Here is a 24,204-nt window from a genome sequence, read left to right as displayed (position 1 = left end):
CTGGACGTGCAGACCGCGTGAGACGACGCTTCATCCAGTCCCAAACATGCTCAATGGGGGACAGATCCGGAGATCTTCCTGGCCAGGGTAGTTGACTTACACCTTCTAGAGCACGTTGGGTGGCACGGGATACATGCGGACGTGCATTGTCCTGTTGGAACAGCAAGTTCCCTTGCCGGTCTAGGAATGGTAGAACGATGGGTTCGATGACGGTTTGGATGTACCGTGCACTATTCAGTGTCCCCTCGACGATCACCAGTGGTGTACGGCCAGTGTAGGAGATCGCTCCCCACACCATGGCCCTGTGTGCCTCGGTCGTATGCAGTCCTGATTGTGGCGCTCACCTGCACGGCGCCAAACACGCATACGACCATTATTGGCACCAAGGCAGAAGCGACTCTCATCGCTGAAGACGACACGTCTCCATTCGTCCCTCCATTCACGCCTGTCGCGACACAACTGGAGGCGGGCTGCACGATGTTGGGGCGTGAGCGGAAGACGGCCTAACGGTGTGCGGGACCGTAGCCCAGCTTCATGGAGACGGTTGCGAATGGTCCTCGCCGATACCCCAGGAGCAACAGTGTCCCTAATTTGCTGAGAAGTGGCGGTGCGGTCCCCTACGGCACTGCGTAGGATCCTACGGTCTTGGCGTGCATCCGTGCGTCGCTGCGGTCCGGTCCCAGGTCGACGGGCACGTGCACCTTCCGCCGACCACTGGCGACAACATCGATGTACTGTGGAGACCTCACGCCCCACGTGTTGAGCAATTCGGCGGTAGGTCCACCCGGCCTCCCGCATGCCCACTATACGCCCTCGCTCAAAGTCCGTCAACTGCACATACTGTTCACGTCCACGCTGTCGCGGCATGCTACCAGTGTTAAAGACTGCGATGGAGCTCCGTATGCCACGGCAAACTGGCTGACACTGACGGCGGCGGTGCACAAATGCTGCGCAGCTAGCGCCATTCGACGGCGAACACTGCGGTTCCTGGTGTGTCCGCTGTGCCGTGCGTGTGATCATTGCTTGTACAGCCCTCTCGCAGTGTCCGGAGCAAGTATGGTGGGTCTGACACACCGGTGTCAATCTGTTCTTTTTTCCATTTCCAGGAGTGTATTTAAAAATACAGATTCCAAACTACCATCTCAACATTGTCGCTATAATTTACATCGGCAAGTTGTAAGTTTTTTTCGCCTGCCGTTTAATAACATCAAGTATCACGATTGTTATTCTCATGTAATAAATGTCATTTCCTAATTGGCTTATCACAACAACATGACGTATCTTTCTTTATCTTTAACAACTTTGCTTCTGTGGTCGGGACAGCGAGAAGCTGAAATCTGAATACTGTCGTTAAGGAAATGCACAAAGGTTCACATTTAGTTACGTGTAGATAGGGCCCTTTATTTCGTAAAAATTTATAAAATGGTCTTAGGTCACCGCCAGTAGCATATAGGACATTTGATGTTGGTCTGAGGACTGAAACTAGGAAACTGCTCGTGACAAAGAAGTATTTATTGTCAGATCTTGACGGTGAGCTACGACTAACACACAGTGAACACAAAACAAGTTACTACTCATATATTTAGGGAACGATTTATGAAAGTATCATGACATTCCCTCACGTAAATACACATTTACGGGTGTGTGTGATGTCCTTAGTTTAGTTAGGTTTAGGTAGTTCTAAGTCTAGGGGGAGTGATGACCTCAGATGTTAAGTCCCATAGTGCTTAGAGTCATTTGAACCATTTGAGCCTAGTCTCGAATGCACTGGTTACAGTTCGTCACCCTACTTGGATCCTCATACCGGCCAGAGAGGACATGGAATGAGGTTAATTACTTCTTTTGGGCTTTTTTCACAGTGTTACAAGTGACCTCCTCAGCTCTATACATTATCACGATTGTGCCACACCTTGTGTTCAGCACCTTTACGGAGCGCTTTTCCCCCACACATGGTCCGTCCTCGACGCTCACCACGAACGAGTTCGTCTTTGAACCACTGAGACGGGACACACAATGGATAAGGCCAACTGACAGACATTGTATTCGGAAACGGCGATGCAAATGTTTTACTGCTTCGACCCATAACAGAAAGAAATGTATAGACGTGACGTAAATACTGTCAGATTTCCGTCCCATCCCTGCTCACAGATGAGATTATTCGCCACAACATCGCATGTGAAATCCCGTTCCTGTCTCGGTAAGTTCAACCTGCCCACTGCAGCTTCTGATGCAATAAGATCTGTAGAAATCGTTAGCTTTCGCCCTACAGTTAAGCTCAAGTGCGAATGTTAGGCTTGGTCGACCTTTCACTGGCCTACGGCGAACACTTCCGCCACCAAGACCTTGAAAGGACACTGTCACGTTAATTTCTGTCGAAACCGTATCGTACATCTGTGCCGCTTCAATGCGTCCAAGGATTCCGTTCTACAAAACAGCGTCCAAACGGCGCTTTTGTACGATTGCGTTGACAACTTCACTCAGACAGAATATTCTGCCCTGCAAGATCTGCAAATCGATTAAGAAATTATAGGTCTAATGAAACGTTAGTCGTTGTCTATGAAAAATGTAGCGTACCTTCCACGCACAGATAACGCTGTTTTGGTTTCCAAAGAAATGTTGACGGTCAACTGTAATAATTGTCAAGATTTTTACTTATACTTTTTTTTCGTGTCGTCAGAAGAACGAGGTCTCATAGCAAAGTTGGTACCGCGCGACAGAAACACAGGTAAGGGCAGTCGCTTCCTGACGCAGCAACGCGTGAGAGTCGTCAGCGAAGATACGCCCTCAAAACGTTCCATACTCCATCGCTGCCGGAAGATTGCTTACGTCAGAGCACAGTGGCGCTCACCCCACTCGTTAATCATCGCTTATGACGACAGCATCGTCTGACTTCAAACACGGCAGTGAGAGTTCTATTGGAAGCCAGAAATGTGTATCAAAGTTTAGAGTCAATTGTATATTAAGATATTGTTTCGTATTATATCAAATGAAAAGTTGTAGCGTTCTGTATTAGTAACCAATACAGTGACATTCCTGTGGTCATTTATTGTTTCCACGTTAAGTATTCCACATTGTTAAAGTTTTAATAATGTAATGTAATACTGTGTGTGTGGTGCTGTACATGCTCGACCTCTTCCGGAAGTAATTCTAGACTTGCCAGGACCCACTACAGAGCCGACGCCAATGCCTCAAGTGTTTTTTCGCCCGGCGCTACCATTTTAATCTTTTCGTAATTATGTATATTCGTGTAGGAGCAGGAAAACATTTTATGCCCTGCGTCAGCGAATCATACAAGAGTTTGGGTCAACAGTACACATTTCCTGTCCTGCGTCCACCTTATTTGATGTATTTATTCATCTTTAATAATCTTCCACCATCTTAAAACAGGTCGTAGACTTTTGGTTATTTGTTGCAGTATCCATCGAGTTTTTGTTACCTTGTTACCTGCCGGCAGACGACTGTTCTTGGAGCGTGAGTTGATCCGCAAACGTTTCTTCTAAGAAATATATAGTACTTAACTGTTACTAATTTACTAGTCTAAATTACACACCAACGAATAATGCAAGAGAAAAATTTAGTAATAATAATAATAATAACGACGAAAACTAATAAAAAACTGAGTATTTTCTTAAGATTTTTAGCCTTTTTTCCTCAATTGCTACTCCAATGCTGTTTATATTGTCCATAAGAATAACTATCTAGAGAGAATTTCTGTATGATGCGAAGAGCGGCAACTGGCACTAAACAAAGAAAAGTGCGAGGTCATCCACATGGGTACTAAAAGAAATCCGATAAATTTTGGGTGTACGATAAATTTAACTAATCTAAGGGCTGTCAATTCGACTAAATACCTAGGAATTACAATTACGAGCAACTTAAATTGGAAAGACCACGTAGATAATGTTGGGAAGGCGAAACAAAGACTGCGCTTTGTTGGCAGAACACTTAGAAGACGCGACAAACCCACTAAACAGACAGCCTACATTACACCTGTCCGTCCTCTACTGGAATATTGCTGCGCGGTGTGGGATCCTTATCAGGAAGGATTGACGGAGGACATCGAAAAAGTGCAAAGAATGGCAGCTCGTTTCGTGTTACCGCGAAACAGGGGTGAGAGAGTCACTGATATGATACGCGAGTTGGGGTGGCAGTCACTGAAACAAAGGCGGTTTTCTTTGCGGCGAGATCTATTTACGAAATTTCAATCAACAACTTTCTCTTCCGAATGCGAAAATATTTTGCTGACACCAACCTACATAGGGAGAAATTGTTGTGTTGGCAGAAGAGCCAACACCGTATTACTAGAGGAGGCCGAAATGCACGCGTTTTAGCTCACGCACGCTGGCGTGGGGAGGGAAGAACTATACTGACGTGAGGTCTGGAACATGACAAGGAATTAGAATTCAGAAAGTGGACGTAATTAGTTTGATACTTAACTTTAATCCATTAATGATGGACGTCGCTCTTGACGGTACATGATTCACAATATTATCTGTTCAAGTGGCCGCGCGGTTCTGGCGCTGCAGTCTGGAACCGCGAGACCGCTACGGTCGCAGGTTCGAATCCTGCCTCGGGCATGGATGTGTGTGATGTCCTTAGGTTAGTTAGGTTTAACTAGTTCTAAGTTCTAGGGGACTAATGACCTCAGCAGTTGAGTCCCATAGTGCTCAGAGCCATTTGAACCATTTTTATTATCTGTTCAGAATACATTCGTAGTAACTGAATATGGCGCCTTGCTAGGTCGTAGCAAATGACGTAGCTGAAGGCTATGCTAAACTGTCGTCTCGGCAAATGAGAGCGTATGTAGACAGTGAACCATCGCTAGCAAAGTCGGCTGTACAACTGGGGCGAGTGCTAGGGAGTCTCTCTAGACTAGACCTGCCGTGTGGCGGCGCTCGGTCTGCAATCACTGATAGTGGCGACACGCGGGTCGGACGTATACTAGCGGACCGCGGCCGATGTAAAGGCTGCCACCTAGCAAGTGTGGTGTCTGGCGGTGACGCCACACAAATGATCATCATAATAAAATGAGAGAAATCAGAGCTCGAACGGAAAGTTTTAGGTGTTCCTTTTTCCCACGCGCCATTCGAGAGCGGAATGGTAGAGAAGTAGTATGAAAATGATTCGATGAGCCCTCTGCCAGGCAGTTAAGTGTGAATCGCAGAGTACACGTCTAGCTGTAAACTATTACTTGCCTTAAAGCATTGTTAAGACGGAATGTTGGTGAAAATAACAAAAGAGAGATGAATAAGGAAGAGACTTGTCATTGATACTAAAATACACTCCTGGAAATGGAAAAAAGAACACATTGACACCGGTATGTCAGACCCACCATACTTGTTCCGGACACTGCGAGAGGGCTGTACAAGCAATGATCACACGCACGGCACAGCGGACACACCAGGAACCGCGGTGTTGGCCGTCGAATGGCGCTAGCTGCGCAGCATTTGTGCACCGCCGCCGTCAGTGTCAGCCAGTTTGCCGTGGCATACGAAGCTCCATCGCAGTCTTTAACACTGGTAGCATGCCGCAACAGCGTGGACGTGAACCGTATGTGCAGTTGACGGACTTTGAGCGAGGGCGTATAGTGGGCTTGCGGGAGGCCGGGTGGACGTACCGCCGAATTGCTCAACACGTGGGGCGTGAGGTCTCCACAGTACATCGATGTTGTCGCCAGTGGTCGGCGGAAGGTGCACGTGCCCGTCGACCTGGTACCGGACCGCAGCGACGCACGGATGCACGCCAAGACCGTAGGATCCTACGCAGTGCCGTAGGGGACCGCACCGCCACTTCCCAGCAAATTAGGGACACTGTTGCTCCTGGGGTATCGGCGAGGACCATTCGCAACCGTCTCCATGAAGCTGGGCTACGGTCCCGCACACCGTTAGGCCGTCTTCCGCTCACGCCCCAACATCGTGCAGCCCGCCTCCAGTGGTGTCGCGACAGGCGTGAATGGAGGGACGAATGGAGACGTGTCGTGTTCAGCGATGAGAGTCGCTTCTGCCTTGGTGCCAATGATGGTCGTATGCGCGTTTGGCGCCGTGCAGGTGAGCGCCACAATCAGGACTGCATACGACCGAGGCACACAGGGCCAACACCCGGTATCATGGTGTGGGGAGCGATCTCCTACACCGGCCGTACACCACTGGTGATCGTCGAGGGGACACTGAATAGTGCACGGTACATCCAAACCGTCATCGAACCCATCGTTCTACCATTCCTAGACCGGCAAGGGAACTTGCTGTTCCAACAGGACAATGCACGTCCGCACGTATCCCGTGCCACCAAACGTGCTCTAGAAGGTGTAAGTCAACTACCCTGGCCAGCAAGATCTCCGGATCTGTCCCCCATTGAGCATGTTTGGGACTGGATGAAGCGTCGTCTCACGCGGTCTGCACGTCCAGCACGAACGCTGGTCCAACTGAGGCGCCAGGTGGAAATGGCATGGCAAGCCGTTCCACAGGACTACATCCAGCATCTCTACGATCGTCTCCATGGGAGAATAGCAGCCTGCATTGCTGCGAAAGGTGGATATACACTGTACTAGTGCCGACATTGTGCATGCTCTGTTGCCTGTGTCTATGTGCCTGTGGTTCTGTCAGTGTGATCATGTGATGTATCTGACCCCAGGAATGTGTCAATAAAGTTTCCCCTTCCTGGGACAATGAATTCACGGTGTTCTTATTTCAATTTCCAGGAGTGTATTTCGAGGAGTCAACAATTAAGTTTTTAATTTAACTTCAGTAATCTCAGATCGAGTGGTTTCACAGCGGACTCGCATCTATCTGAGCTTCCAGATATATGTTTCCCGTGAATTTCGTAAATCACTTCAGGAAATAGTCCGGTTCGTTCATTTGAACAGCACATGTTGGACTTGTTTCCCCAATCACAGCATGTGCTCCGTTCCCGTGTAACTCCGCCTGCTTCTGGATATCAAACCATGTTCTTCCTTTTTTTAACATTTCAGTGGCTCCCAGTTCCTTTGCTGCACTGGGTTCACGAGTCTTCTGAGCCAGAAAGCGAGTCGTCAGTGTCCTGGAGTATGTCCGGTTCCACAGCTGTACGGCAGATTCGGTACTGGACTTCCAGCCGTCCTTTCAGAATCCGCTTCGGCTCTGAAGACAAGACGACAGTTTGCTAGACCTATTTCCCTTCATTCTATTTGTTCTTATCCCGGTGTCGTCCCTCTTCCCTTCGTCAACAAGGCACCATATACTTCTGCGTTAGTTGGCCAGTACCTTCTATTTTGGCTGGTCGTGAGAATGTTGCACCCACTGCCCTCAGGAAGATAAATATCGCCTAACCACGCAACGCATCGTACACAGCGGTGCCTAAAGGCAGCTGTTTCTCTTCTAGCATCAAGGAATCGTAAACTGGAGACTCCAGTAAGATGTGGCCAGGAGTAGCTCTGAAACGTTCCTGTCGTCCTTCCTTGGGGCTTCCGTGGCTCGTGCCGGCCGCTGTGGCCGAGAGGTTCTAGGCGCTTCAGGCCGGAACCGTGCTGCTGCTGCGGTCGCAGGTTCGAATCCTGCCTCGAGCATCGATGTGTGTGGTGTCCTTAGGCTAGTGCGGTTTAAGTAGTTCTAAGTTTAGGGGACTGATGACTACACACGTTAAGTCCCATAGTGCTTGGAGCCATTTGAAGCTTCCGTGGCGACGTGCGAAATCACACTCGCGGTCGCGGACAGAACCCACGGACCCTTGGCGATGTAAGACGCGCGACACAAATTACGCGACGTACTGCACCGCAGATTTGCTTGAAAACATTTATCGGCGGGCCCGAAATAATTGGCTGCATTTCTACGTTACCAAATCGGTATAAATACGGGTCGCCAGCCTCCTGTTCCACATCCATTATATGTATTTCTGTACATATTTCTTGCATTCACGGCGCCAGATTTACACCTGCTGGCCGAAATTAGAACTAATTTATTCCAGCATAAATCGGTTCCGCATCAGTCCATTGGCTTATCTACGAAGTTTCGCTGCCATACGATAAATACAGCCCACACTGGAAATCTGAGTAGCTGCACTTTAATTATAACCTCCCGGTACTTCCAGGAAAGATTCCGAGGTCCGACCACTTGGCCGGAATACGTTCGCCCCCAACAGTTCTGCAGGCCACCTCCAACCGGCTATTGGCGAGTACCGTTGATAATTACCATAACAACAAAACGGGATCACTGTTCAAAGTCAACGTGCAAATGGTCACTAAAAAAGCACCTCGCTCAAATCTGAACCGAAACCAATGAACTCCATTAGTAACAATTAACGTTAGCAACGTCCGTCACTTCTATGCAACAACCAATTCTTGCAGCGCTGTACCGTAGGTCTCTAGAAGAGCGTAGCGTTCCAAAAGATTGGAAAAGGGCACAGGTCATCCCCGTTTTCAAGAAGGGACGTCGAACAGATGTACAGAAATATAGACCTAAATCTCTAACGTCGATCAGTTGTAGAACTTTGTAACACGTATTATGTTCGAGTATAATGACTTTTCAGGAGACTAGAAATCTACTCTGTAGGAATCAGCATGGGTTTCAAAAATGACGATCGTGTGAAACCCAGCTCGTGCTATTCGTCCACGAGACTCAGAGGGCCACAGACACGGATTCCCAGGTAGATGCTGTGTTTCTTGACTTCCGCAAGGCTTTCGATAGAGTTCCCCTACAGTCGTTTATTGAACAGAGTAAGAGCATATGGACTATCACACCAGTTGTGTGTCTGGATTGAAGAGTTCCTAGATAACAGAACGCAGCATGTCATTCTCAATGGAGAGAAGTCTTCCGAAGTAAGAGTGATTTCAGGTGTGCCGCAGGGGAGTGTCGTAGGACTATTCACAATATACTTAAATGACCTTGTGGATGACATCGGAAGTTCACTGAGGCTTTTTGCGGATGACGCTGTAGTATATCGAGAGGTTGTAACAATGGAAAATTGTACTGAAATGCAGGAGGATCTGCAACGAATTGACGCATGGTGCAGGGAATGGCAATTTAATCTTAATGTAGACAAGTGTAATGTGCTACGAATACATAGAAAGAAAGATCCTTTATCATTTAGCTACAATATAGCAGGTCAGCAACTGGAAGCAGTTAATTCAAATGGTTCAAATGACTCTGAGCACTATGGGACTTAACATCTTAGGTCATCAGTCCCTTAGAACTTAGAACTACTTGAACCTAACTAACCTAAGGACATCACACACATCCATGCCCGAGGCAGGATTCGAACCTGCGACCGTAGCGGTCGCGTGGTTCCAGACTGTAGCGTCTAGAACTGCTCGGCCACCCGGGCCGGCAAGCAGTTAATTCCATAAATTATGTGGGAGTACGCATTAGGAGTGATTTAAAATGGAATGACCATATAAAATTAATCGTCGGTAAAGGAGATGCCAGACTGAGATTTATTGGAAGAATCCTAAGGAAATGCAATCCGAAAACAAAACAAGTAGGTTACAGCACACTTGTTCACCCACTGCTTGAATACTGCTCACCGGTGTGGGATCCGTACCAGATAGCGTTGATAGAAAAGATAGAGAAGATCCAACGGAGAGCAGCGCGCTTCGTTACATGATCATTTAGTAATCGCGAAAGCGTTACAGAGATAATAGTGGAAGACTCTGCAAGAGAGACGCTCAGTAGCTCGGTACGGGCTTTTGTTGAAGTTTTGAGAACATACCTTCACCGAGGAGTCAAGCAGTATATTGCTCCCTCCTACGTATATCTTGCGAGGAGACCATTAGGATAAAATCAGAGAGATTAGAGCCCACACAGAGGCATACCGACAATCTTTCTTTCCACGAACAATGCGAGACTGGAATAGAAGGGAGAACCGGTAGAGGTACTCACAAGGTCCCCTCCGCCACACCCCGTCAGGTGGCTTGCGGAGTATGGGTGTAGATGTAGAACATTACCAGCCAGCTGATGGCTGCACCTTCTGCCGTGAGTCCTCGTTTGACAGAACGGATCTACGCTCACTATTCCACATGACAAGCAGAGACAAACAGGAAAGTATCTGAACAGAACTCGATACCCACGCAGGAACGGACTTTAGAATGATTTGTGGGCTTCCGTAACGGAAACGTAACTTAGTCGATCACGAAGGATGACTAACTCCTGAGTTCCAAAACTACAACCACGTTAAAACGCTAACTCCGGCCAAGAGGGTAGCCGTCAGACTCTTCGATTTCGCGAGCACCTCAGTGAATCAGAATCAGCAACAGAATGTAGGCATTCTCAGAGGCCATTGATTCTGCTTACACCACTACTGTGAGCTGCTACCTCCTGGCACGACTGTTAGTGGTTTCTCTGTAACGTTGGAAAGTACCGAACGTCACGGCGGGAATCACTCGACCTGGAGGCTACTCCTTTACCCATGTAGGAGAATTACTGTGCCTCTCCAGGATGCAAAGGAATTGAGTTTGCTGGCTGCCTAATGTTCGTGACGCAGCAATGGAACTCAGTGCTACCACGAAACTCGATAGCAATCGGATGCCATACTGGATTTCGTAGTATTCCATTGTGTTCTTATAACAAGTTGCGTGTTATGCAGTTTCGAGGCTATGGCGTGTTGAATATTTATCACAAACACGTCACTCCTGGTGTGATTTGTTATAATTAAATGTCACTCAGTGACATATCGGCGATAAAACCCTTCAGCGCATCGTAAGATAAAAGGCAAGGTCTGAATTTGCAACAGTTCGGTGTAGCTCAATGAACAGAGGCATGAAGTTATCGAATTGATGGAAGTAGGTTCGCATATGCTATATGCAAATACTCCTTTCATCTTCGCGTTTGCAATGGATTCTGAGACTTTATTATTAATATAATACAAAAAATCCATATAATACAAGTATGTTATTTACATGTAAGTCTGACAAGGGAACCACCAGACCTGTTAATCACTCGCAGGAGAGCTTCTGTGAAGTGTGGAAGGTAGGAGACGAGCTACCGGCGGAATTAAAGCTATGAGGACGGGGCGTGAGTCGTGCCTGGGTAGCTCAGTCGGTAGAGCACTTGCCCGCAAAAGGCAAAGGTCCCGAGTTCGAGTCTCGGTCCGGCACATAGTTTTAATCTGCCAGGCAGTTTCAATGACTTTATTGCTCAAATGACGCGTTTCGTTATTTGTCCATCATCAGATATCCAGGGGCGATTACTGCACATAGATATGGCGTTTCACATACAACTTGAAATGCCATATCTGTGTGGAGTAATCGCTCCTGGATATCTGATGATGGGTAAATTCCGAAACGTGTCATATGAGTAACAAAATCATCTTTTGCCTGATTTTTTACTTCTGCCATTGCGGACCAGTCAGCCAGTCTGGAGAACTACTGATTACTACAATACTGGTAGCCTGCCTCCTGCGTCACTTTATGTCGCATTTGTTGTTGTTGTTGTGGTCTTTAGTCCTGAGACTGGTTTGATGCACCTCTCCATGCTATTCTATCCTGTGCAAGCTTCTTCATCTCCCAGTACCTACTGCCGTATTTATGTTACTGAAATTGAAACATTCTCGAAAATCTTTTACTCCCTGGGACCGATATCTTGCCAGTATCACTGTCAATGACAGACAAAAATGGTCGAGATCCTCGATTCCTGGAATGGATGAGGTGCCTGTGTTCGTAGTTAAGGTTGTACGGAACCTTCAGTGCGCCAGTTCCATTTGCAACTGATCAATTTTTTTCTGTTTTTCCGTATATGTCGTGATGACCGTGGCTGTCGTTTGGCAGGCATCTAAGACAATGGTTTAAACGTCAATAGAGCTCTTTATAGGCCAAGTCGCCAAGCGTCTTTGTTAAAGGCTCTCTGCCTTCCTCATGACGTCACGAGTGCCAGACAATCAGCAACCAATCCTACGGCTGCCGCGAGAGGCAGGTGTCAGTTACCTGCAGGATGGAAAAAACCTGTTTCCGTAGCCTATAAAACACCATCGAAGCGAGTGAGCAGGCTTGTTCCAGAAATGATGAGTTGTGACTGTCGACCCAAATTCACAGCTGGGAAACTCCCTTCTGCTGAAGCAGTAACGAGCGCCGCCTGCCACTGGCTATTTGGCGGAGCGGAGGTGAGGTGAGTCGCGCGGCCGCAGCCGAGCCGAGCCCCCTGACGTAGTCGGGGCGGCCTTGTCGCGTGACGTCACGCATACCTGCGGCCTCGCGCGAGATGGCATCGCGGCAGACGCCAGCTTGCGGAAGGGCAGGCGTTACCCACGGCTGGCGGGCTGTCGCATCCACTGCGCGAGGAGTGACAGGGGTCACCCGGGCTGGCGTTCACTGACCCCTGGAAGGGGTTCGCCCGCCACTTCGCACCACACGTCTACACTCTATAGACACCTGTACTCAAATTAGCTACTTACAGATGTAGACGGGTTGCAATTGTTCGTCCATCCTGGAATCGACGCGGCCCCTTTCCTTTCACGGGGAAAGCTCGACTCGCAATTGTCAACCCATCAAGGACAACGCCGAGCTTCCAGTTCCAATTCGGCAGTTGTATTTACTTGCTGGTTACGTAATAACACGTAACTTATTGTACAATGAAACTGACGAACATTTACCAGCAGGTAAAGGTACCGTGCTAGTGGAAACAATTCTGTTGTTTAAAATAATCCTGAGTTGTTATTCGTCTCACACACACACACACACACACACACACACACACACACCCGAGGGAGGACTCGAACCTCCGCCGGGACCAGCCGTACAGTCCACGACTGCAGCGCCTCAGACCGCTCGGCTAATCCCGCGCGGCTCAGAATCACATATCAGAGTACTGTTGTATTGCAAATCAACTATGCTATCCGTTTTAACCAATCGTGCTCTCAACATCTGTTAATTATTGTTGGAATCACTATATTGGTATATGTGAACTTCGTGAGCCCTTGTAGCCTCCCTTTCAGTAAGACAACATATTTCATTTGATAGATTTTTGTGATTCGTACACACTGTCTACACATCTGTGTATCTATATCCATGTGTATCCCATTTAATATGCGACGTTTCCTTGAAAGAGTTTCAGTCACGATTCTTATGTTTCTGTGGGTATTTCATTTTTAAGTCTTGGTACTTTCGTGACGTCAGCATGTGATGGGACTATATACGATGAAACTACGAAACCGAGCTTCGTGGTACACTTACAGCTTAGATCGCTGCTGGAAATACAGGGTTACTCAAAATGATCCACACACTTTCAAGTGATTGTAAAAAAGGTTAGTGTCGAGGTAAGGTATTATATGATTGTACGTATCGAAACAGCAACTCAAGAAATTAGTTTTGTTTCAGTCACCTCCAGCAACGTGGTTGCCAGACCAGTGGAGAAGATATTTTGCGTAGTTTACGCCGCAACTGCAAGAGGACAGAAATAATTTCATTTGTCAATAGGATGGTGTTCTACTGCATTTCCGCATAGATTTTCGCGATTTCTTGGATACTGAACAGCTAAGGTGATGGATCATTGTGAATCAGTTGGCGCTCTCCCACGTTTTCGGGACCTGACACCGTTGACTTTTACCTGTGGGTTTACATCAAAGACACTGTTTTCACTCGTCCGTTTCCCCACAACATCGTTCACTTACGGGGGATATTAGGGCAGCTGTGAATGATGTCGATGCTGACACTAGGGCGAATGCATGTGCCGTGTGATTAACAGTTCGCACGCTGAACACTGGTGAGCAAGGCACAAAAAACCATTTTGAGTTTCTGGTTTCATACGTATAATTATATAGCACCTAACCTCGATATAAAATTTTTTACATTCACATGGGAACGTGTAGATAATTTGAATAATCATCTATTGATTATTATCCGTGTTCTGTTGACACTGACGGCACATATACTTGATATTATCATCTCTCCAAAGTAATTTGAGGTTCGTTTATCTTTTGGATGCCCGAAATTCCAATGAAAACTATATTATGTTCACGAACTGAATCAAAATGACAATTTTTGACGAGAATCGTTATTGGGGTAAGAAAACGAATTAATCATAACTATATAATTACTCTGTAACGAGCCACCGGAGACCACGGGTTGATTGCACAAAAGCACTCACAATTTAAATTTTGTCGGTGGTGCTCAGGTTCATCCTGCTGAACACACCAGGTACTGCTGACCGTCCAAGAGCTGCGCGGAAAGTTGGCGTGTACTCATAAGTGATATCCACTGCAGGTCACATCATAGTTCCAACCTACATACATCGTCTATAACGAGGATGAAAAGAATGTGAATGTTTCGTGTGTGTGTGTGTGTGTGTGTGTGTGTGTGTGTGTGTGTGTGTGTGTGTGAGAGAGAGAGAGAGAGAGAGAGAGAGATGTGGAGTTTTTTATACCTGAGATATAGTTTAAGTATTCGATTATTGAATCACAGTCAAAGTCGATGGTGATATCTTACAACTGACGGTCTGGCTCTAACCTAAACTGACATGTACCTTCTACCTTTTGTGGTAGGACATGTTTTTAAAAAGAGAACAACAGTGCTGATGGTTTGCTGATTCCTAAGAATGATGTCTGAAATTAACTTTTTAGACACCGGTAAGAAATTCTTAGTTCCACTATCGAAACCACTTAAATTCATTACCTCATATTTTGCTACCACGGACTGAGTGCCTGTAACAACTACAGATCATAATAGGTCACTAGGTTTCATGAGGGTTCCACTCTTATGGCTAACTCCAAAACCGTATCGTGTATTGACCAAGGGATACGCTACGGAATTCAGATTCAATCAAACAACTAGTTCAACTATCGACTCTACAACAACTTCAGTGGAAAAAGCTTGCTTCTTCATCTTTGCAACGGCGTCTAACTTCACCATAGCAACCAGTGGTTCCAAATGGTTCACTGACAGGCCACGAGAGGGCAACCCATGTACTGCCAAACCGAAGTTCATTTTTCCACATATTTAAATATTTTTAACGCTTTTTAAGCGACAATAGCTGTTTAGTAAGCTAAGTTTAGTGTATATTTATTTCTAATTCTTGACAATGTTCTTTTAACTAAGAAATTTTAAATTGTAATTCGATTTATAACTCATTGGTTAATAATGACATCATGCAGTCAGAAGTGGGTGGAGCCTCCATTATATAAAGTAAGACGTGCAGTGGTTTCTCCAGTTGTGATTCTCCAACAGAAAGGGGTTCCTACTCAATGGTAATTCAACGTTTCATAGCTTTATAGCCGTATAACTCTATGTATTTTCATTAATGCATGTAGCCCTCTAATAAGTGCTTTGTATACATCTTGTAGGTCTGAAGATGACCACAGTAGTGGTTGAAACCGGTCACCTTGTAAAATAAATCGTGATCAAGACTGTTTTTAATAGTAATTACAATCAAACAATGTTCTCCACGGTAAGTTCATCTAAATCATGCTAGAGAAAAAAAGTTGTTTTACAGATACCAGAATCATCAGGGTGAATTAACATTAATAAAACTTGAATCGTTATATTAAATTCTGAACACATCGGAAATACAAGACTCACAAAACCTAAGAGAAGTTTTGGAATCAGCACAACAATTCCTCTGAGAGAGCCATTTTACACATAATTCCGTAGTAGTTTTGAATTCCTTATAAAAGCGTTTATTTTATTTTGCTAATTGTGAAGGTGGAAGAACGAAACGCGGAAGTAATAATTTAGACTGCTTCACTAATATGACGTTCATATTTACACTTCTTTTTGTGACCTCACATAACTTGAAACGGTGGGGAGAGGCATGCTTTGATACAGAATTTTAAGAGACCACACAGGATGTTGATGCAGGTAGTTAAGATCTCCAGTACGTTATTTTTTCTTTTTTGTGAAGCCAAAATCAAGTTAGCAAACAGTGCAAGAAATTTGATCGACGGTTGTTGTTGTTGTGAATCGTGGACTGTGTTGACTGTGTTTATTTTTAAAGCACGTAATTCGAAAAAATTGTAAGTAGACTTTTTAGGTTTCTATGTTGGCAACACCACGCAGCGCGTTGTATGAAAATCACTGACTGTGCTGAGTGCAGTCTGTGACTGGTTGGACTCATTGTTGGAATATTCGCTTGTGTAGTGTTGGGCAGCTGGATGTGAACAGCGCGTAGCGTTGTGCAGTTGGAGGTGAGCCGGCAGCAGTGGTGGATGTTGGGAGAGAGATGCCAGAGTTTAGAGCGGACGATCTGGACGTGTGTCCGTCAGAAGAAGGAAATTTGTTTAGTTGGACGTCACAGAATTATATATATATAATGACTTTTGAAAGCTATTAAGGTAAATACACTCCTGGAAATGGAAAAAAGAACACATTGACACCGGTGTGTCAGACCCACCATACTTGCTCCGGACACTGCGAGAGGGCTGTACAAGCAATGATCACTCGCACGGCACAGCGGACACACCAGGAACCGCGGTGTTGGCCGTCGAATGGCGCTAGCTGCGCAGCATTTGTGCACCGCCGCCGTCAGTGTCAGACAGTTTGCCGTGGCATACGGAGCTCCATCGCAGTCTTTAACACTGGTAGCATGCCGCGACAGCGTGGACGTGAACCGTATGTGCAGTTGACGGACTTTGAGCGAGGGCGTATAGTGTGCATGTGGGAGGCCGGGTGGACGTACCGCCGAATTGCTCAACACGTGGGGCGTGAGGTCTCCACAGTACATCGATGTTGTCGCCAGTGGTCGGCGGAAGGTGCACGTGCCCGTCGACCTGGGACCGGACCGCAGCGACGCACGGATGCACGCCAAGACCGTAGGATCCTATGCAGTGCCGTAGGGGACCGCACCGCCACTTCCCAGCAAATTAGGGACACTGTTGCTCCTGGGGTATCGGTGAGGACCATTCGCAACCGTCTCCATGAAGCTGGGCTACGGTCCCGCACACCGTTAGGCCGTCTTCCGCTCACGCCCCAACATCGTGCAGCCCGCCTCCAGTGGTGTCGCGACAGGCGTGAATGGAGGGACGAATGGAGACGTGTCGTCTTCAGCGATGAGAGTCGCTTCTGCCTTGGTGCCAATGATGGTCGTATGCGTGTTTGGCGCCGTGCAGGTGAGCGCCACAATCAGGACTGCATACGACCGAGGCACACAGGGCCAACACCCGGCATCATGGTGTGGGGAGCGATCTCCTACACTGGCCGTACACCACTGGTGGTCGTCGAGGGGACACTGAATAGTGCACGGTACATCCAAACCGTCATCGAACCTATCGTTCTACCATTCCTAGACCGGCAAGGGAACTTGCTGTTCCAACAGGACAATGCACGTCCTCATGTATCCCGTGCCACCCAACGTGCTCTAGAAGGTGTAAGTCAACTACCCGGGCCAGCAAGATCTCCGGATCTGTCCCCCATTGAGCATGTTTGGGACTGGATGAAGCGTCGTCTCACGCGGTCTGCACGTCCAGCACGAACGCTGGTCCAACTGAGGCGCCAGGTGGAAATGGCATGGCAAGCCGTTCCACAGGACTACATCCAGCATCTCTACGATCGTCTCCATGGGAGAATAGCAGCCTGCATTGCTGCGAAAGGTGGATATACACTGTACTAGTGCCGACATTGTGCATGCTCTGTTGCCTGTGTCTATGTGCCTGTGGTTCTGTCAGTGTGATCATGTGATGTATCGGACCCCAGGAATGTGTCAATAAAGTTTCCCCTTCCTGGGACAATGAATTCACGGTGTTCTTATTTCAATTTCCAGGAGTGTACATTGTTCTATATCCAAATCTTTCATTTGCTAACTATGCCTATCAGTAGTTAGTGCCTTCAGTAGTTAGAATCTTTTATTTAGCTGGCAGTATTGGCGCTCGTTGTATTGCAGTAGTTCGAGTAACGAAGATTTTTTTTGTGCGGTAAGTGATTCATGAAAGGTATAGGTTATTGTTAGTCAGGGCCATTCTTCGGTAGGATTATTGAAAGTCAGATTGCGTTGCGCTAAATATATTGTGTGTCAGTTCAGTGATGATAAAAATAAGTAAAGAGAGTACGTTCAGTATAACTCAGCTGTTTTTGTATCAAATAACGTAGAAGTTTACTAGCACAGTCATTCATAATTTTTCTAAGGGGACGTTACAAAATGTATCGACTTATTACTTGATATGTGGAACGCAGCAAATTTAGCAGAAGTGGACTCAGGGACCAAACAGCTGGAATAAATTTCAGCTACCGGTACTCAAATTCGTCTTTGTTATGAACGAAATTGGTTCAAAATGGCTCTGAGCACTATGGGACTTAACTTCTATGGTCATCAGTCCCCTAGAACGTAGAACTACTTAAACCTAACTAACCTAAGGACATCACACACATCCATGCCCGAGGCAGGATTCGAACCAGCGACCGTAGCGGTCGCGCGGTTCCAGACTGTAGCGCCTAGAACCGCTCGGCCACACTGGCCAGCTGAACGAAATTCACGTTATGGATTCGGGGCGTAATTTGCGGGGGATCGGAATGTAATATTGTGTTTAGAGATCAAGTTATACGTAACGGCAGACACTGCACATCAACAATAAGAAACGAAAGAAGTTTGAGGTTACAATTTGAATCGATCACTCATGCAATCAAGGCTTGGTTGCTCTTTTTTTTTTTTACTCGCGCGACTGGCCAGTTTCATGCTTTTCGGCATAGTGCATTTGCTGCGAAATGTCACACGTTTGTGTGTGTCTGTGTGTGTGTGTGTGTGTGTGTGTGTGTGTGTGTGTGTGTGTGTGTGTGTGTGTACACCAGTCAGCTACCTTGGCGTCTTTCACATGGCATAACCATACGCAAGTGTGTCTAATTTATGCACTGACCACCTCGCATATATTTCACTGCGTGTCCTTGCTAACCGCGTACAGAAGGCTCTTCATCAAATTACTGTCAAAGAATGGCTGTTTGATTCCCGGGGCGTACATCAACAGCAGGTTATTACCTGCTTGCGAGGTGCTTGCCGACTCTAGGCTCAGTAACGGTCTGTAAAGAAGCTCTCGCCAGCGGCGTAATCCACTCCGCCGCTGTTGCGGTACTTCAGTGCGCTGTGCGTTAAGAACACATCTCCAGTCCCCCACTGACAGAGGTGAAACATTCGCTTCTAAGTAACAAAGTCGTTGTTTGCAGGGGAAGCCGCGATAGGAAACACCAGCTTTCGTATTACTGCGCCTCACGCGTACTGACAACATTCCATTGCTAGGAATGAAAAACTTGCGTCAGGTACGGATGGGACCTCAGTACGCCCTCTCTGAAGTAAAAACAGATTGTAGACACTCACGTCTAACAACGAGACAGCTGTGTGGACTTCTCTTTGCATCTCTCTGCCTCCTTCAACTATTCCTTCGTGATATCATTTGTTGAGTCGAATATGGATCGGATAAGCTCAATAATTATAATGAAATGTTACTTACTCTAGTATGGTAGGAAACAATAGCACAGCTCCAATTCTGCGCCGCTCTAGCACCGCACGCAGTCTATTACGCTAAATCCAGTGGTCGATACGCACCTGCAAACAAAAGAAAGATTGAAATTAACTATCAGGTAATTGTAATAAGATAGAAAAATCAATAAATTACCATTCTCGTTTTCGAATTTCCAATTTTTATATTTCCATACTTCATTGGCTAAGTAAAGACTTGAAATGATTAACTAGTGGAGTACGATTACTTCTAAACGGTATGTGTATGTGAGATACAGAGGGTATAGCAGATGTGAATACAGATATTTTTTTGAACACAGCACTGAACAACATGACATCAGCATTTACTTCATTTGCAGACTAATAATTATAGTTATTAGGAATAGTATGCTTTTATGTTGGTTAGTACTTCCAGCCGGCCGAGGTGGCCGAGCAGTTCTAGGCACTACAGTCTGGACCGCGCTACCGCTACGGTCGCAGGTTCGAATCCTGCCCCGGGCATGGATGTGTGTGATGTCCTTAGGCTAGTTAGGTTTAAGTCGTTCTAAGTTCTAGGGGACTGATGACCTCAGACGTTAAGTCCCATAGTGCTCAGAGCCATTGGTTAGTACCTCCAGGTAGATGTGGAAAGAGCAGAGTTTTAAAACTACTGTAGACTACCGCACACTACCATAAGTATGCATACACTATGGCAGTGTTCCTAGTAACTTTGGTCAATTATGGTCGTACCTGTGCTACCTGTACATTACGTGTGTTGCATACCTGCCAGGTGCTACCTCATAACGATTGCTTTCTGTATGTATGCAATCAGTGTCTTACAAATTCCCTTAAGAACCAGTAGCAGTAAACCATCTAGAAACTGAGTGAAGGTATATAAAGGACCATGTCACCTACAGAAAATTTTTGTTCTACATAGGAATTTATAGCAAAATTGATCGTGTCAATGTTTAATTCACGTTCCATTCGAAGATTGTTGATTTGTGACGTGAAATAGAAAAATGATGTACTAAAAATAAAGACAACAATACAAATTTACCATTTCAAAAATACAGCCGCCCGGGGGGGGGGGGAGGGGGGGGAGGGGGGGGGGGGAGGGGGGGGGGCGAGCGGTTCTAGGCGATACAGCGTGAAACCGCACGACCGCTACAGTCGCAGGTTCGAATCCTGCCTCGGGCATGGATGTGTGTGATGTCCTTAGGTTAGCTGGTTTAAGTAGTCCTAAGTTCTAGGGGACTGATGACCTCAGATCTTAAGTCTTATAGTGCTCAGAGCCATTTGAACCATTTTTTGTTATTCATAAACAACTGTCGGATTGTCAATAATAGCAGAAACCTCTTGCCTTTCATCATGATGAATAACATTCTATTGAGTACTAAATAACAACAATAATTATACATAAATATTTTTTTTACGTTTGTCCACGTAAACAGCATTTGGATCCAAAGTAGCTGCTTTGGTTACATAAAAGAACAGAGATAAGTGATCAATTACTTATAAAATGCAATTTAAATTTTGTAATGATATAAAATACTAAGTGGCCTAACGCTGAATGATGTGCAGTTCTAACTACGTGCAAAACAAACAAAAATACAAAGAAAAATCGTCAGCTCCCAGTTTATCTCTTACGTGTTTATTTTTATTCCTTTCCTTACCAATGCTGCCGATATCACCAGTAATCCTATAACTTACTACACCGTTTATGTAGTGTACCAAAACTACCAAACCATAGTTTTGGCAGAGCGCAACTCTAGGCAAGAGCAAGCCATTAACGCGTATTTTCCCCTAGGTAGCATGTCATATGTTGAAGGTAGACAAGCAGACGCAGAAAGGTTAGCCTGTACTGATAGTGGCAGTCGACTTAGTGGTGTAGTTACAACCACGCAGAAAACATTACGTACTAAATTATGTGATGTGTTTGTGGGAAGACTGTTCGCCGTAGAGAAAAAACAACCAACGCACTGAGCTGTGTACATATTAAGGCAGCACATGTAAAAATATCTGGGTGTGTACCTGTGACACCTTCTGTAGTGTCTGTGTCGTTCAGAACTGCCTAAGCGTCAAGATAAATGGATATGTATGCTATAAAATGGGGCATGGGGCATGGAGATGCTTACCTGACGAAAGTTCAAGTACGATAGCAAAGATTATCCTTACCTTCGTGAAAAGAAAATTTTCAGGCCATAAATGTGAACAGTTTTAGTGGGAAAGTGTTAGGGTACAACACAGGAGATGAGATCCCTTTCCCCGTTGATACTAAGAGTAGTTGCAGTATTGGCCCTTAACATGACTTTCAGTTTAGACAGCGCTGTTGACGGAAAAATATCAGGTAGCTCTCACTCACTGAAAGTCTCTCATAAATGTTTTTTTGTTTACTTTACATGGAAAGAATAAGACCTTGTGGCCCTTTCTTACATCCCAGACAGCGTCCTTTAGGAATCTCGTAACATGGTACTTTATATTGTGCTTAAAAAATGATTTTCTTACTGTTATGTTCCTGTCACCGTGTCACCGAGCGAGACCGACTTCCCCCTTCGTCCCTCGCTTATGCGTGAATGTATCTGTTTCCAGCAACCTCTACATCAGGGCTGGCCAGAAATTCTGCACGCGTGCGGTGCTCCTGCACATGTGCAACTTCCGGGTCTCAGCGTGCACGCCGCAGCCGTCAGCGTTCATGTAGTGCATGTTTCTACGCACAGATGTCGCCTTATCCACTTGCTGGGATACTCTATACCGGCGCATTCTAGTGCCCTTTCCACAGCTTGCAAGCCAACCATGGGAAGGTATTTCGCGTATTAAACATTTAAAATACTGTCATAGTCTACTCATTGGAACGTCTACTTTTATGTTAACAGTTTAACCACCTAACTAACCTAAGGACATCACACAACACCCAGTCATCACGAGGCAGGGAAAATCCCTGACCCCGACCTGTTATTTCAATACCATTATTGCTATATCTTTCATCAGGTACGTCTGAAATCTGCATAATAACCGACAATTAGATGAATGTTATGTTTTATCGACTTCAGTTGAGCGTAGCCCTTCACACATTAAAAAACAAAAAAACCTAAATGTAAGCATACATTGGAACAATCCGTTTAATGACCAATTTTCCTGATAATAATGTAACATGGAGCAGAATGAGGCAATAATGCACAGTTAGTAAACAATTTTTAATTGTGACAGGAATAAATCCAAACACGTTTATCACTGGTCATGAGAAATGATATAGTTAATATCGGGCACAAAAGCACGGCTCATTGACAAACGCAGGCAGTTGCGAAGATTTTCATCACTTATGCTTGATCGAAACCTTGATTTATTCATTTTCATCACCGAGAAAAATCTTTCACAACCATATGTCGACCCGAACATAGACATAGCTCTCGCGGATTCTCGGTGCAGGCGTGGAAATTCTTGTTGTCAAAAATTTTCGTAGAATTCTTTTGTACTTCGCACTGCAAAGAACTTTTCCTTCAATCTTGTATTGCACTGTACGTCGATCAGTTCCATCTGTAGATCATTCGGAGCATCTTCAACTGACGACGAGAACGGTCGAGCGAAGAGGCCAATGACTGGAGACAAACTCTTAACATCTACAAATCGTGTTCGAAATTGTTCCTTAACTTTTACAATTATTGACACGTATTCTTGAACTCGAGCGCTTTCATGACCGGTCCAAGAGTCGGGAAATGTGCAGTGTTTTCTGTCAATAGCTGGCTCTCCCAAAGCGCAAGCTTCCTTTCAAAGGCATTTACTTTTTCCAACATGTCAGAAATTAAATTATTTTCACCTTGCAAACTGACATTCAGGCTGTTCATGTCAGACGTAATATCCACGAGAAATGCAAGGTCTGATATCCAACAAGGGTCTTCCAACATAGCAACATTCTTACATGAGAAGGGAAAAAGTGAACCTATGACCAAACGTAAATAAAAAAAAAAATGTTTTCAGCATTTTTACCTCGACTGAGCCAGCGTAATTTGGTGTAGTAAGGTATGTCGCCGTACTCCGCTCCTAATTCCTCCAAGAACCGCCTAAACTGGCGATGCGTAAGCCCACGTGCCTTCAGATAGTTTACGTTTGCTAACGTTACTGATTTTGCACAAAGCGCCTCTCGGTGCAGAATGCAGTGAATTCCATACAACGTCTCGGGTGTGCGCCCTAGCTTTTTGCGCATCCATGCTATGAGTCCTCTCTGATGGCCTTGCATTGATGGTGCTCCATCTGTGGTCACTGAGACTAACTGATTCTAGTCCATGCCGACACCATCAATCGCTTGCTCGACAGCTTGGAGTAAGTCCGCGCCTGTAGTAGTCCCTTTCAAAGGTACTAAGTCCAAAACGTCATCTGATACACAAAGTGCGTTATGTATATCACAACCTGGGCTGTACCTGTAAGATCTGTTGCTTCATCGAGCGCAACAGAAAAAGCAACAAAGTCTTTAGTCTTATTTATTAGCTGCCTGTGCACATCGCCGGCCGTAGCACTGATACGTCTTGTCAGTGTTTGTTTGGATGGACTGATTTCTTGAAACATGCTAACGTTCGTGGGACACAAGTTCTGCAGCATCAATCAGACAGTCGCGCCGATCAGCCGTGCGGTCTCAGGCGCTGCAGTCATGGACTGTGCGGCTGGTCCCGGCGGAAGTTCGAGACCACCCTCGGGCATGGGTGTGTGTGTGTGTTTGTTCTTAGGATAATTTAAGTTAAGTAGTGTGTAAGCTTAGGGACTGATGACCTTAGCAGTTAAGTCCCATAAGATTTCACACTCACACGCATCAATCAGACACCCTTTCACAAACTCCCCTTCGGAAAAGGATTTCCCAGTTTGTGCAATTCTTAATGTGATTTTAAAACTCGCTCGTATTCAA

At 45.8% G+C, this 24,204-nt stretch overlaps 1 protein-coding gene and 1 non-coding gene across 2 annotated transcripts in view; one reads left to right on the top strand and one right to left on the bottom strand.

Annotated features, from left to right (window-relative positions):
- LOC126474222 (dorsal-ventral patterning protein Sog) overlaps positions 1 to 24,204 on the bottom strand; it is a 511,624-nt gene that overhangs the window by 366,300 nt on the left and 121,120 nt on the right. The window lies entirely within an intron of this gene.
- On the top strand, positions 10,989 to 11,063 carry Trnal-caa (transfer RNA leucine (anticodon CAA)). The gene has a single exon. It is a non-coding gene; the product is annotated as a tRNA-Leu (tRNA).

This window comes from Schistocerca serialis, chromosome 4 (genome assembly GCF_023864345.2).
Source record: "Schistocerca serialis cubense isolate TAMUIC-IGC-003099 chromosome 4, iqSchSeri2.2, whole genome shotgun sequence".
Classification (NCBI taxonomy): domain Eukaryota; kingdom Metazoa; phylum Arthropoda; class Insecta; order Orthoptera; family Acrididae; genus Schistocerca; species Schistocerca serialis.
Note: the sequence above shows the minus strand (reverse complement) of the source record. Positions and strands in the feature narration are given on the sequence as shown.